This window comes from Euleptes europaea, chromosome 2 (genome assembly GCF_029931775.1).
Source record: "Euleptes europaea isolate rEulEur1 chromosome 2, rEulEur1.hap1, whole genome shotgun sequence".
NCBI lineage: Eukaryota > Metazoa > Chordata > Lepidosauria > Squamata > Sphaerodactylidae > Euleptes > Euleptes europaea.
The window spans coordinates 36,578,409-36,592,343 of record NC_079313.1 but is presented as its reverse complement, the minus strand read 5'-3'; positions in this window follow the sequence as shown (position 1 = coordinate 36,592,343).

Genomic DNA, 13,935 nt, shown 5'->3' with positions numbered 1-13,935 from the left:
AACCAAATGTAGTAGACTTGATGCCCTAGGTCTTCTTCCTGTGACTGGAACACATTTTGTACCATTCACAGAGTCTCTCATTAGGGTGACCACCATGAGATGACTGCAAACAAAGGGAAACAAAAAACCCCAAACCACCTTAACTTGTCAAAGGGCATAAAAGGGACAGTCACCATGCTCCATACAAGTTTTGCAACTCCAGGAATCAACCTTCCCAGGGTCTGAAAACATTGTTACTGTGGAAGGAGAAAGATCCACAGTCCTTGTGTCCAAAGATTGCTGGATCCAATCCCATGACTTCATACTTATTTGACCTGAACAGAGATAGTTACATATAAAATTTGCCAATCACAGTGTATTGTTGCCAATACAATAAGATCCATCTAACAAACCACTCTTATTCTTACAGACTGAAGGTCAGTCCACAGTACCACAAAGGTGTGGTTCAAGAGGATTTTCAAGAACGCAAGAACTACAGACCAGGAAAATGGGTAAATATTAATAAAGGTGTCGGGAACATGGAGAAGTTATGTCTCCACCGGCAACAGAAAGGTGAAATTCTTACTAAATGCTAGTGGGTATAAGCTCTACATTTCATAGTATTCCAGCTGAACATTGAGCACTTGCAATGTTTTCCATCTTTTGTATACTTAAAAAATATATTTTAACATTAGACTAAACAAATAGCAACAAATATTTATAAACGACCAGTTTGACAGTTTTTAGTGGAGAGACAGAATGTGAGTGTAAGAGAGAGTGTGAGAGTGTAGGGGACAAAGCACTGAATCCTACATGTTTAGCCAAGAGGATTTATAGCTGGTTCTGTTTCTGATATACAGAGTAAAATTTCAATTTTAAACCAGTTCAAACAGTATAGTTAGTTCGGATTATTTAAAACTGCTTATATTGCCTGAGGCACATTCTAGAGAAAATGGAAAATAAATCTTTTAAACAAATAATAAATACCCTAACACTAGCATGAAATGCAGTTCAATACATTGTTTTTCATACATATCAAAAAATTTATTGGAATTGCCAAAAGCAGATGTGAAGAAATTAACCATGCAATCCTGGCGGGGGGGGGCACTTACAGCGGCACGGAGGAGTGGTGGAGGAAAACGCCACAGGGGCTGCAGCACAACCCCCACACCAGCTGATGCTGCCAATGGCATGGACCCCCATCTCTGACAGCCCACCAGAGGAACTGGCCACTGCACCCTGGAAGTCCACATACACCCACATGGATGGCCCCGCTGCCCTGGGCCTGCCATCCATGTTGTCCTTCCCCCACAGACTGACTCGGCAGCCCAAGGGAAGGATCAGGGCTGGCACCCGATGCCCCTCTCTCAGTTCTACACGGCAACCTGAGGTCTATTCCTCATAAACTTGGTGCTGCCAGACAGGGCACCCTGGCGGAGACCGCCCCATGCATCAGTCCACCGCCTGATTGCATCTAGCATGCATTCCCATCTGGCCACCCAAGTGACGCCAGAGCCTTCAACCTGTCAACCTGCATATGGTTGCAGGCAACCTTCCAGCAGGTCCTAATGGCACCCGAAAGCCTGGGGTGAGGGTTGGGAATGGGTGCTCGACATGATAAGGGATGACCTGTCGCCGGCCAGGGTGTCACAATTCGGAGGGTCACCCTATCCATTTGTGGCATCGCTCGGTGGTGGCCTGGGTGCCCTGCTCAGAGGCCATCCATCCAGATGCGATGCATTCCGTGTCTGGCAGACTCAGGTTGTCAGAGACTGGTCCCCGGGGCCCGCATGGCTATAGGCATGGCCCTCCAATCAGGTGGCCAGATCCCATGTCCAACCCAGTCGGCCTATCTGTATGTACATGAGATTGATCAATGACAACACACAGACATCCGAAACATCAACTTACAATACGGAACGGCCATCTGAAAAAAATCCACATACAATGGGGAAAGGCCATACTTTGATGATCTGGCATGACCAAACTCTGCTCCTATACAATCCTCCCCCTGGGGGGAACCAGCACTGTTAAAAAGAAGGCCCGAGGATGAGGAGGGGTGGCTGCCACTGCACCCCTGCTCCATCATCGGGCGCTCCTGGCTTCAGCAGCGAAACCTCCTAGGGACGCTGCCTGCCAAAGCTTCCTGCCATATGGCCTTCCTCACACGCTCCCAGGCAAGGTGCACTGGTAGGTCCTGTCCTCCATCCCCGGCTTCCTCATTCTGGCACTGGAGTTTCCCACACCACAGTCCCTCCTGTGGGTCAGGGACAAGGGGCGGGAGGTATTAGGGGATTGCAGTGTTGTATGCATCGCCCAGTGGCCACCCATGTGGTGCAGGCAGCAAAACCTCATCTTCACTTGTGCGAAGGCTCTCTCGATGATGAGACGTGTCCTGTGATGGGCCTGGTTGTAGGTGGCGCAGTCCAGGGGATCATCGCTGGGGTAGGAGGTGAGGAGATACAGCTTCAGCAGGTAGCCACGATCACCTGGGGAGGAAGGCCAGGGGGATCAGACAGTATCAGACAGGTGCCTGGTGCTGGCCCTCTTCTTCCCCTCCCCCATGCCCCCCACACTCACCGAGTAGCCAACTTGGCCCTTGGGCCATCATTCCAGGAGGCATCTGAGACCTCAGGTGGCAAAGGTTTGGGTGTCAATGGATGCTACGCAGGAGCTTTGCCACCAGGGCAGTAAAGATGCCATGAGGGTCTCATGCTGCGTGGATGTGGAGGGTGAAGAAGTGGTGTTGGTTGCAGTAGACGTGGGCCACCCTATAGGGGGCCAGGAGGGTAATGTGTGTGCAGTCGATGGCACCCACAATATTGGGGAAACCTGTGAATGACTTGAAACGGGCACAGATGGGGGCGAGGTACCACTCTTAGGTGGAGAACCACACATCAGCTCAGATGTTGGCCACCATGGAGTCTAGAAAAGCATGGAGGCAGCGGCATGCTGATGACTGGACACCCCCAGGATGCCTACAATGACCCCTTGGAAGCTGACGGCAGCAAAATAGTGCAGTGAAAAGAGGACCTTCTGAAGGACGGGGATGGCATGGGGCCCAGGCACCAGTCAGTGGAGGGCAGGTTCTAGCTCCTTGCATATCCTCTGGTTAGCTGCCCTGCCCAGGCAGTTGCTGCCCGAGAGTTGGAGGGTGCTTATCCTCTCCCTGAACCAACGGGCACGGCACCATCCTGTCCACCACATTGCCATCCAGAGGTACAGGGCCAGGAGGAGGTGAATGGTGCATTGTACCAAGATACCGGGAGGTGCAACTATGGGGCATAGGATGGCCGTGCTGGCAAGGGAGACATGACTGGGGGCCAAGACCTGAAAGCCACTCATGTGATCACAGCAACGTTCCCCACCTTCCATGGGCCTCCCCTGCTTGTGGCCTTGAGAGTGGGCCACATCACAAGGAACTTACACATCCCTGTCATAAGGAACTTATTATCTAAATTTGGCATAAGTGAAATGGTGGTGGGCTGGTGTTTAAGTTAAAACTTTATGCAGTCTTACCCTTAACAAACATAATAAGAAGCAGGATAATATGCATTGTTTTGTATTTTATTAATTTGTAAGAGTGCATTGTATACCATACTTTTATCAGTGACAGTGGCAGATATCCCACCATGCATTCCTGAACACTTAGGGTGATGTTACAGGACCCAACCCGTCACCCTGCAGTCATATAGCACCTGCAACCAAAGTCATTTTTAAGTCTCCAGGAGCCCATCTGGGAGGAGAGGGCCCTGCCTCCCCTGCTGATGCCATTCTCCCACACCAAAATGGCCAGGAAGAGTAATTTATCCATATGTGGAGTTTCATGTACACAGAATACTCGGCTTGGGAAAATGGTGTAGGGGGGCAACCAGGAGCCCTTTCCCCCTCCCCACCATCACCCCAAGCACAACCAGCCTCCTGAGGATTTAAAAAATGCCTTTCCTCACAGCTGCCATGTGATTGCAGGGAAAGTGAGTTCGGTCTGGGGAGTGTAGATGCAACTCGTCTAAAACGTAACATGTACATTGGCCCGAAGGCTTTGGAAGATATGGTAGTAATTTCTAATGACACCCCCCCCCCCAAAAAAAAAAACTGCTATGATGTTTCTGAGAGTCTGCTGATTGCCAGAAACAGAATTTCAGGGGGCTCAAAGGAATGTGTTGGAAAGAAAAAGCAGGAACATCCCTCTCGACAACCTACAAGGCTGTTTGGTTACATCCCATTGTAATGTAAATGTAAACACAGACATGTACACTGAAGTCATTCTTCTGACAGGGACAGTTTCCAGAGCAGACTGGCTCACATCCCCAATGAATGACAGGAATGATGAACTTGTGAAAGGGTGATGCAGTGTGCTTTCTACTTCCTGTTATTCTGATTCCAATCCCATGCTGCCAGAAATGTAAGTATTAAGGTTATTCACTGATTGTCCCCAAATATGAAAAAACTTGTAGGTGGTATTGTCCTCTGCTAAAATAAACAATGTGTTTAACTGAGCTTTCCTGTGGGGAAAATGTTTGGCCATTAGTCACCTGTGAATCTCAAGAGTTGGGGACTGAGGGTACAAAGCACCTTGGGCCTGGATTGTTTTTAGTAGCCCAAGAAGTCATCTTAAATTTCATCCTCCCATCCAGCATGTGTCATCTCAGAGCTTCAGCAACAGCTAGGAACCCCTCTAGGAATGTATAATTTCTCATTTTGACCCTTTGTTTTATTTTAAATCCTGCAGCAAGGAAGCATTTGCTATATTTTCCAGATGACCAAAGGGAGTGATTACAGACCCCTAAAGAGGCTTTGGATTGAAGAGTACCTTCTCTGCCCACATTTCTTTAAATGTGTGAGAGAAGGGCAGGAGTAATCTTTTTCCAAGGGCCCTAGGTGGCTTCTGGAACCCCTGGAGACTGGCTGTATATGTGTGGCAAGAAAACCATCTTAACATATTCCTAAAATATTTTACCACTACCAGTACTGAGCAGATTCACCAGTTCAAAGCAATTAATACCACTGCATTGACATTTAGGCAAGTATTACTTATTACTGAAAAACCCAGAGACCTTTTAGTGTGTCAGATCTAACAGCAGATCAGCATTCTGCATTTGTAACTTGGCAATGCTTAAATCTTTATGCGAGCCGACGAATCTCAGCTGGCGTGTTCAGTTGGGTTCAGTTCAATTAAAATGCCTGATCTGTAGCATAACTCATCAGCAACTATGCAACACATGTTGTGGTCCATATTGGCCACAGCTGTGAAAAGCATCCCTCTGGAAATGTACAGACCAAAAAGCAGCTTGATGGTAGATTCCTTAATGGCATTAAACAAGGTGCATTTTTGATACTGTGTGAAAATAAACATATGGCATACATAGAGAGAGATGATACCTCAACTTGGAGCCAATGTCTTCTTTTTGCCTGTGCAGTGTGGATCATATTTCTCTGGTGCTACTCTTTGAGATACACTGGTCTTCCACGAGCAGAAGTACTAACCACAGCACACTGCTGCCCCTGCAGTGGTGAAGAGCACTATACAGCCAGACAGAGAGAAGCCAAAGGATCCATGCCATTATGTCTGCCAGCTCACCATTTTAATTTTGGGTACAAGTTTTAATGGTTAGATATAATTTGAGGTGGTTTATTGCAGCGGTGGCAGTCTCTCTCATTGTGCTTTCTCTTCTTTTCACAGATGAATAACAGAAGTTATAAAATGGTGAGTGCTCAACAGCTATGGATATGTTTACAATAACTGTATTTACATGGGATGCAAGAGAATAAGCACAAAATTTTGTGGAAATGAATGCCTAGAAAATTTCTTAATGAGCACCACAGGATGTGTCACTCTTATTATATTCTCTGCAAGATACAGGGCTTTCCTGTTTGCAACCATTCCATCTTTTCTCAGTGGCAGGAGATTTTCCTCAAATTAACCTTAGAGAAACAATCAAGAATATTTGTAATCATCTTTGACATGCACTGCATGAAATTTACTTTCAAAAACTTTTTAAGCAGTTGTCAGCAATAACTATGCTGAGGGTGCATTTAAGATGCACTCTTTGAAACAAGCTGTGCACATATTACCAAGGCGGTCACTTGGAAACAGATGCATTATCTGCATCTTTTGTTTCATGGGCAATACATACAACATGAATTGAGCACAAGCTAGATCACATAATGTGCTGGGTTCTTCTTCTGAAAATTTGGCCAAGGCCTGGCACATTTGTAGCTCACTGCAAGACATTTGAGACAATAAACTGCACCACTTGCAAATCAATCTTGGTCTGGGGGCACTTCTTCAGGAATTCTTGTGTCCCTCAGCTCTGTCACAAATTCTGTCGACAGTTAAGGTCAAACACTGATTCCTTTGTGAGCATCTTATCTTTTCAATTCTTGTCACACATTATGCTGAAGCCAAATTTCTACAACCTTCACTGGGTTGCAAATTAACCTCCACCCTTGATATTCATGCAACAGGAATCAGGCGCACCTTTTCCAAAACCAGTACAAACTAACCACTGAAAACGCAGAAAGTTCTGTTTCACATATGAATTTATACTTTATTGGTTAAACAGGAAGGTCTTCACAAAGCCACACAACTATTCTGTGATGTCTAACTATATTTTAATGGCATAATATAAAAATATTGTGCTTACTTCCCACAGTCGTTTTGGATAAGTCTGGGAAAGAAGTGCTCTAATGGCTGTCTTACACATATCAAGGATGGGATTTAATTCATTCATTCCCTGCATAGAAAACGGCAGCCACTCAGTTACATAGCTAAGTTCACTCTTCTGCCGGAACTTTTTCACTGGCAAGCACAGACTCATTCTGATATTTGTTTCTTGGGCTGTTACCGCACTAGGTATTCCCAGAATGTTTCAAGAGTTTGGAAATGTTGTAAAAAAATCTGTTCGCACTTTCAATGTTTTCCCACCGATTTATTAAGAGTTTGAAATTGTTGTAAAAAATGGTGTTCACACTTACTTTGGCCCCTTCAGCTGTGAAGACGTCTTCCAACCGTTTATTGGCCGTGGTATCCAAAAACCCTTTACAAGCGTTGTATTGGTTTGCTCCATTTAAATGACATCACTAATGACCCGCGAGTCCGGCGAAAAGCCCTCCCACCCTCCCCGCCTAGCCAGCCAGCCGCCCTTCTCCGGGGCGCCTTTCGGCGCAGCGGCAGGACCCACGAGTCCGGCCAGAAGCCGTCCCACCCCACCACCCCCCTCCATGCAACGTTTGGGAAATCCTTGAATATTGTGCTGGAGTAGAAGAGTGCGGTAACCCCCTTGGTCTTGTCAGAGTATCAAGGAATGTTGTAAATTGGCTTTTCTAGGATAGCAAAAAGGAAGGCAAAACAACATCATGCAACACATAGTTTGTGGAACTCACTACTGCATAAGTATGCGACACTGTAAGTGAAAGAGCTCTTCAAAAGGGTAAAAGTGGCTAGGACACCTCTGAGTGCTGAGTGGTGGCAATAAACAACAAGAAACGTTATATTCCTGCTCTGTTTATAAGCATCAAACATGACTGGCCACACCCAGAATTCTGGGCTGGACTGACTAACCCATAGGACAATTCTTATTTTCAATACGTTCTCCAGATTGCCAATAATGTAAGGACAATTATATTTTCCATTTGCCTCAAAAACAGTGAACAGGCAGCGAACCATGAGATGCAGGAGTCAGACAATTGCTCTGTCTTGTGGACAGATATCAGGCCCTCTGGATTTGATTTATGAGCAGCACCACTCTCAGGTTCTGTGAACAGGAACTAAGATCTGGAACACTAGTACTATTTCCTCCAGGCCACCCAAAAATTGCAACCAGTGGTGAGTTCTTTGCCTCCCCGCTGTTACATTCCAGGTCTTTTTCACTGTAAGGAGTGCAATCATCATCAATTGTATTTCCCAACCCTTCTCACAGCCCACAGGAAGATGGTACTGAGAGACTCACTTTATTGTCACATAGAAAGGCTTGGAGATGGCACAGTGGGAAGATGCCACAGCAAATCTATTTTTTGTGTAGCATCTTCATGGCACAAGCCCCATGTGCACCTCTCATAGTTAATTTAATTTATTAATCTTTCTTCAGCTGAACGGACACAGGTAAGAAAACCAAAGTGGAGGAGACTAAGACAAATCTGCAAACACCATTCCCAAATTGTAGCAAAGACATCGTTTCTCTATATGTAAAGCCCATCAAGCTCAGTTATCAAGCAACACCAATTTGCAGAAACCCTGCAATAGCATTGGAGAGATGCACACTAATTGGCCTTCTCCCTTGAGGAACAGTGCCACTCCTAATAGCATTAATGTCAACAATCAGTGTAAACATCTCTCAACTAAGTAAGATTAATCTGAAATGGTTCACTCGGGGGTTTTTCTGTTTAAAAAATGTGTTGCTTGTATGTCACTGAATTATTAGATATCCTCAGAAAACTGGGCCCAATCTAGCCAAAGATAAATATTTTAAACCAACTATTTCAAGGGGAAGGACTTAAGCACATTCACCCTTCTTGTTAAAACCAACAGGACTGAAAAGTGATCAACTTTGTGCCCATTATCCAATGCATTGTAGTACATTTACATAAAAAAACAATAGACCAAGGTTGGGATATTATGGGGCCATCTGATTTATTTACCTCCATTTGAATAACTCAGAATCTACAATAAATTAAATACAGAAGATATTTTGACAGGCCAACCTCACATATAAAAAGAAACCAACAAACAAATCACATTGTTTCCTTGTTATTAACAAGCTTCAAGATTCCACTTGGCCTAGAAGCAAAGCAAATGTTCTCTGCAAAGACTGCACCCATATCTTCAATTTAGGTCAAGCCATCAAGACGATGCCAAGGCTTGGAGGTGGAAGATGAGATGCTCTATTTCACATATACGCCCTCTGGAAGGGCTGGCAAAGGCAGCCACTTACATTAAGCACAGGTCATCAGACAAGATATTTAATCTATTCCTAAAACAGACAACTTCCACAGTTGAAATCCCTGTGGCCTTTCAAGCAACACAATGAACCACTTTCTCATGTACTCCTGTCAAGTCATGTTAGGTTCCTCCTTTTTTAGAAGTGATATTTCATGTACGCTTATGACTATATAGCTCAAAGCAAGGAAAAGTGTTTTGGTTTATTTATGACCTACTAACCTTAAATAAAGAACGAAAAAAAGTTACAGCAAATCTGAATGTTCTCAGAAGCCTGGAGATATGAAATGAACATAAAATAAAGCTGGCATTTGTAGCACAGGCCAGGCACACATGGCCAAGCTGCAGGGTTTCTTTAAGAGGACTGGGGGAGAGATGGAAACCAGATGACAGAAGGAGGGGGGAGGGAGTGTATTCTACCCTGTGTATAATGTAAAAGGCAGGCAACAGAACTGAAAGTTTAGGAGAGTGCTGGGATTTCCAGGTTGTACTCAAGGTGAGAAATTACTGAAGAATGAGTGGTGTTAGTGAGCCTTCAAATATTTTATTGGAAGAAAAAGATGGAGGTGAGAAGCAGCCAGTTCTATTGTTTGGAGACTGAATGTAACAGTGTCGCCATAACCAGGAAGACACCCTTGCCTGACTGATATCACGGAAGATAGTGAACAGGGAGGGGGGAAAGTAAGATGACAGCCAATAAAAAATGAATGCAGAAAAGAAGGATATAATAGGGAGATGTTAAACAAGGCGTCTCTCTTTATTGCAACTATGGCGGACACCACAGAGATACATTCAAAAGGTTGTAGAACTCAAGGACTTGGTTTATCAAATGTATCGTAATGCAAATACAGAACAGATACATTACGATACAGAAATGTATCGTAATGCAAATACTGAGTTGTAACTGCAATGCAGTTTTTGAGCAATTGGAATGAGGAAAGGCTACCAGGCTAACTCCAAGTCTCTTGGCAAAAAACCTAGCATAATTATCTTTGCTGATAGAAAGGGGTATACCAAAAGAATCTATTGATGACTTACGCTTCCCAGCACAGGGAACAATTATTTTGTAATAAGGCGTGCCATGTGACAGTTGCAACGGCCATGTACTGGTCCTATGGTTCCATATGAGCTCCTGGAAGCAAGAGCAGGGCAGTCCCGATGATCAAGGGGCTGCTGCTGCTGTAAATGGCATCACTACGGAAAACTCTCCCCCCCTTCCTACCACAATAGCTAGCAGCTGTCAACCCCCCCCAATGCAGTAGCCAATGATATAGAGGATTACATTACATATGATATAGAGGCGACATCCTGTCAAGGAGAGGGAGAACTAGTTGCATACCATTTTCAATGGCCTCTCTATGACAGACATAACACATAGCTTAGCCCTTCATTTTAGAGACAGGGGGACACGTCTATGCAACAGCTGTTTAAATATTTTGGAGAGGTACATTGGTTATTTATGTTGTTTCCTGTTTATTTTGACCAATGCTCAAAACCAGAAGTCATGACTGTAACTGTGTATTGTATGTGATAGTACTACCCGGTGCTGGGTGTATTTTCATAATTTAAAGGTAAACAACATAAATGACATATGAAATTTAGTTCTGTAATTATGCAGACACCAGAAGATTGATATTATTTAGAGGAATGTAAATTTCTGTTTAATATATACACAACTAAAAGATCAGCAATACCTTTAAACAACCTTCCAGCCCAGACATCTAGTACACAATTAAAGATTGTGAGTTTGACAGGTTACTAACAGTGCAATCCTAAACAGACCTACTCCAGTTCAAGCCCATTCTAATAATTGTGCTTAAAGACTGGAGTAACTCTACATAGGACTGCATTGTAAGTCTCTTGAGAAACAAATACAACCCTCTCATACCCTGGAAATCTTGCTGGAATCGACTGGATATTTCTCAAATACTACCCAGTCATCATCACTTTGCAGAGGAAGAGTGTGGTGTAGTGGTTAGAGTGTCAGACTAGGATCTGGGAGTCTTCAATATCCACTCTGCCATGGAAGCTTGTTAGGTGACCCAGTTACATACTCTCACCCTAATCCACTTCTCAGGATTATTGTGAAGATAACATGGAGGAGCAGAGAACAATATAAGCTGCTTTGGGTCCCCAGTGAAAAGAAAGTTAGGGTATAAATGGAGTAAATAAATAAATATAAATACTGATGGGCCCTGCCACCAACAGGCAAAATAAACTGCTTATATATTGTTGGATTCTGCTTGGGGGAGGGGCACATGAAACCATGGAAGGCACGATTATACATGCTTACAATGTAATAGGAGGACTAGATGAGTTGTAGCACATTCTTTCAGGAGCTGATTGTGGTACAGACCATGAATGGTTATTATCAAAAATTGGAAAAAAGCGGAAGAAAAACACCAAAACATTCATAGTGCCAACATACAATCTAAACAACATTCCTGAGGAGTTTAAAGACCACCTGAAGAACAGATCTGCATTACTAAGTTCATGTGAACACTGGAAAAACTATGGGTTGAAACCAGAGATATTTTCAAGGAAGAATGCACAAAGACTATTCCTGAAGCCAAAAGAAATGAAAAGCCTCAATGGATGACTGATGAAACTGCAAATGGCTAAAGACAGACAAAAAGTAAAAGGGACAAAAAAGAATCAGCAGTTTAAATGCAGCTTTCCAGCAACTTGCATGTAAAGACAAAGAAAACTATTATAATAACCAGTGTAAAGAAATAGAAGAAAATCAGAACAAGAGATCTGTTCCACAAGATTCAAGAAATCAAAGAGAAATTTAGAGCACAGCTAAGCATGCTGAAACATCAATATGGAAAAATATTAACAGGACAAAATAAAGAAAAGATAGGAACAATACTTTGAAGAATTATACAGAAGAGATGAATAGATGATAGATTTCTTCAAAGATGAATCTTTTGAAGAAGAACCTAAAGTTTTAGAAAGCTGCATTGAGAGCTCTTGGGAGAAACAAATGACCAGGAGTAGATGGAATATCAGTAGAGCTATTCCAAGCCACAGAAACAGAGTCCATCAACATCTTAACAAGAACATTTCAACAAATATGGAAAACAAAACAATGGCCCACACAGTGGAAAACTTCAATCTGTGTTCCAATTCCGAAAAAGGAGACGTCAAAGACTGCAGCAACTATCAGACTATCACATTAATTTCTCATGAGAGTAAAGTGATGCTCAGAATCTTACAACAAAGACTGTTACCATATATGGAATGAGAAATGCCAAATGTTCAAGCTGGATTCAGAAAAGGAAGAGGCACTAGAGGTCGTATTGCAAATTTATGTTCATTACTGAAACATATAATATAATTTAAGAAGAAGATCAGCTTGGTTTCATAGATTACAGCAAAGCTTTTGACTGTGTGGATCATGAAAAGTTGTGGTTGGTTCTAAAAGAAATGGGTGTGTTACAACATCTGATTGTTTTGATGTGCAATCTATACGCTGGACAAGAGGCTACTGTTAGGATAGAATATGGAGAAACAGAATGGTTTCCAACTGGCAAAAGTGTCAGGCAGGGATGTATTTTATCTCCCTATCTCTTCAGTCTGTATGCAGAACAAGTCATAAAGAAAATCAGATCAGATTTAGGTGATGATGGAGTGAAAACTGGTGGAAAGAACATTAACGATTTGAGATATGCAGATGACACCACATTACTGCAAGAAAACAGAAAAAAAATGAAAACAACTCCTGATGAAAGTTTAAACAGAAAGTGCCAAAGCAGGAGCACAGCTGAACATCAAGAAGACAAAAGTAGTGACTACTAGGGAATCACACAACTTTAAGGTTGATGAAGAAGGAACTGAAATTGTTCAAAATTTTCTATTCTTTGGCTCCATCATCAACCAAAAGAGAGACAGCAACTAAGAAATCAGAAGGAACTTGAGACTGGGAAGGGCAGACATAAAGGAGCTAAGAAAGATTCTTAAGTGTTAGGATGGGTACTTGAAAGGTATAAGGGTATACTTGAAGGGTATAACCTATTTCGGAGAAACAGACCAAATCAGAAGGAGGGAAGAGTAGCATTATATGTTAGGGATGATTACACCTGCGAGGAGGTCCAGAACTTAAAAACTGAAAGCCAGCTTGAAAGCATCTGGGTAAAAATTAAGGGAGAGTAAAACAGTGATGTCATTGTGGGGGTATATTATACGTCCCCAAGCCAGACTGAAGAGTTGGATGATGCTTTCCTGGAACAGATGTCCAAACATTCAAAAAAGAGAGATGTAGTAGTGATGGGAGATTTCAATTATCCTGACATCTGATGGAAGACAAACTCTGCCAGGACAATAAGGTCCAATAAATTTCTCACTTTCCTTGCAGACAACTTCATTATCCAAAAAGTGGAAGAAGCAACAAGAAGAACAGCCATTTTGGATCTGATCTTAACCAATAATGATGACCTGGTTTATGGGGTGGAAGAAGTGGGATCCTTAGGTGGGAGTGACCATATTCTCCTGGAGTTTGTTATACAGCAGAAAGGAGAAGCAAGAAGAAGTAAGACATGTATTCTAGACTAGGGCTGTTGGAAAAAAAATTCAGTACAGTTCGGCTTCAGCAAAATTCGGCCCTTTTAAATTCAGGCCATGCCGAAGTCCGAACTGCCCCGCTTCAGATCCCCGAAATTCAGGTGAGATCTGGAGTTCGGGGGAAAATTCGCCCCCCTGCCCACCATCAGGGAAGCCCCCTGAAGGCTGCGGGGGGGGGGGGTTGAACAGATCTGCACCTCCTGGCCGGGGGGCGCAGATCTGTTTAAAGGGCCCCCCACGCGCCTTCAGGGAAGCCCATGAAGGCGTGGGGGGGGGCCAGAGAGGTTTAAAGACCCCCGCCCCTCTTCCCGGGATTTAAAATAAGAGAAAAACTATTCCCCCTAAACATTAGGAAGAACTTTCTGACGGTGAGGGCAGTTCAACGGTGGAATGTGCTGCCTTGTGGCGGGTGGAATCCCCGTCTTTGGAGGTCTTTATGCAGAGGTTGGATGGCC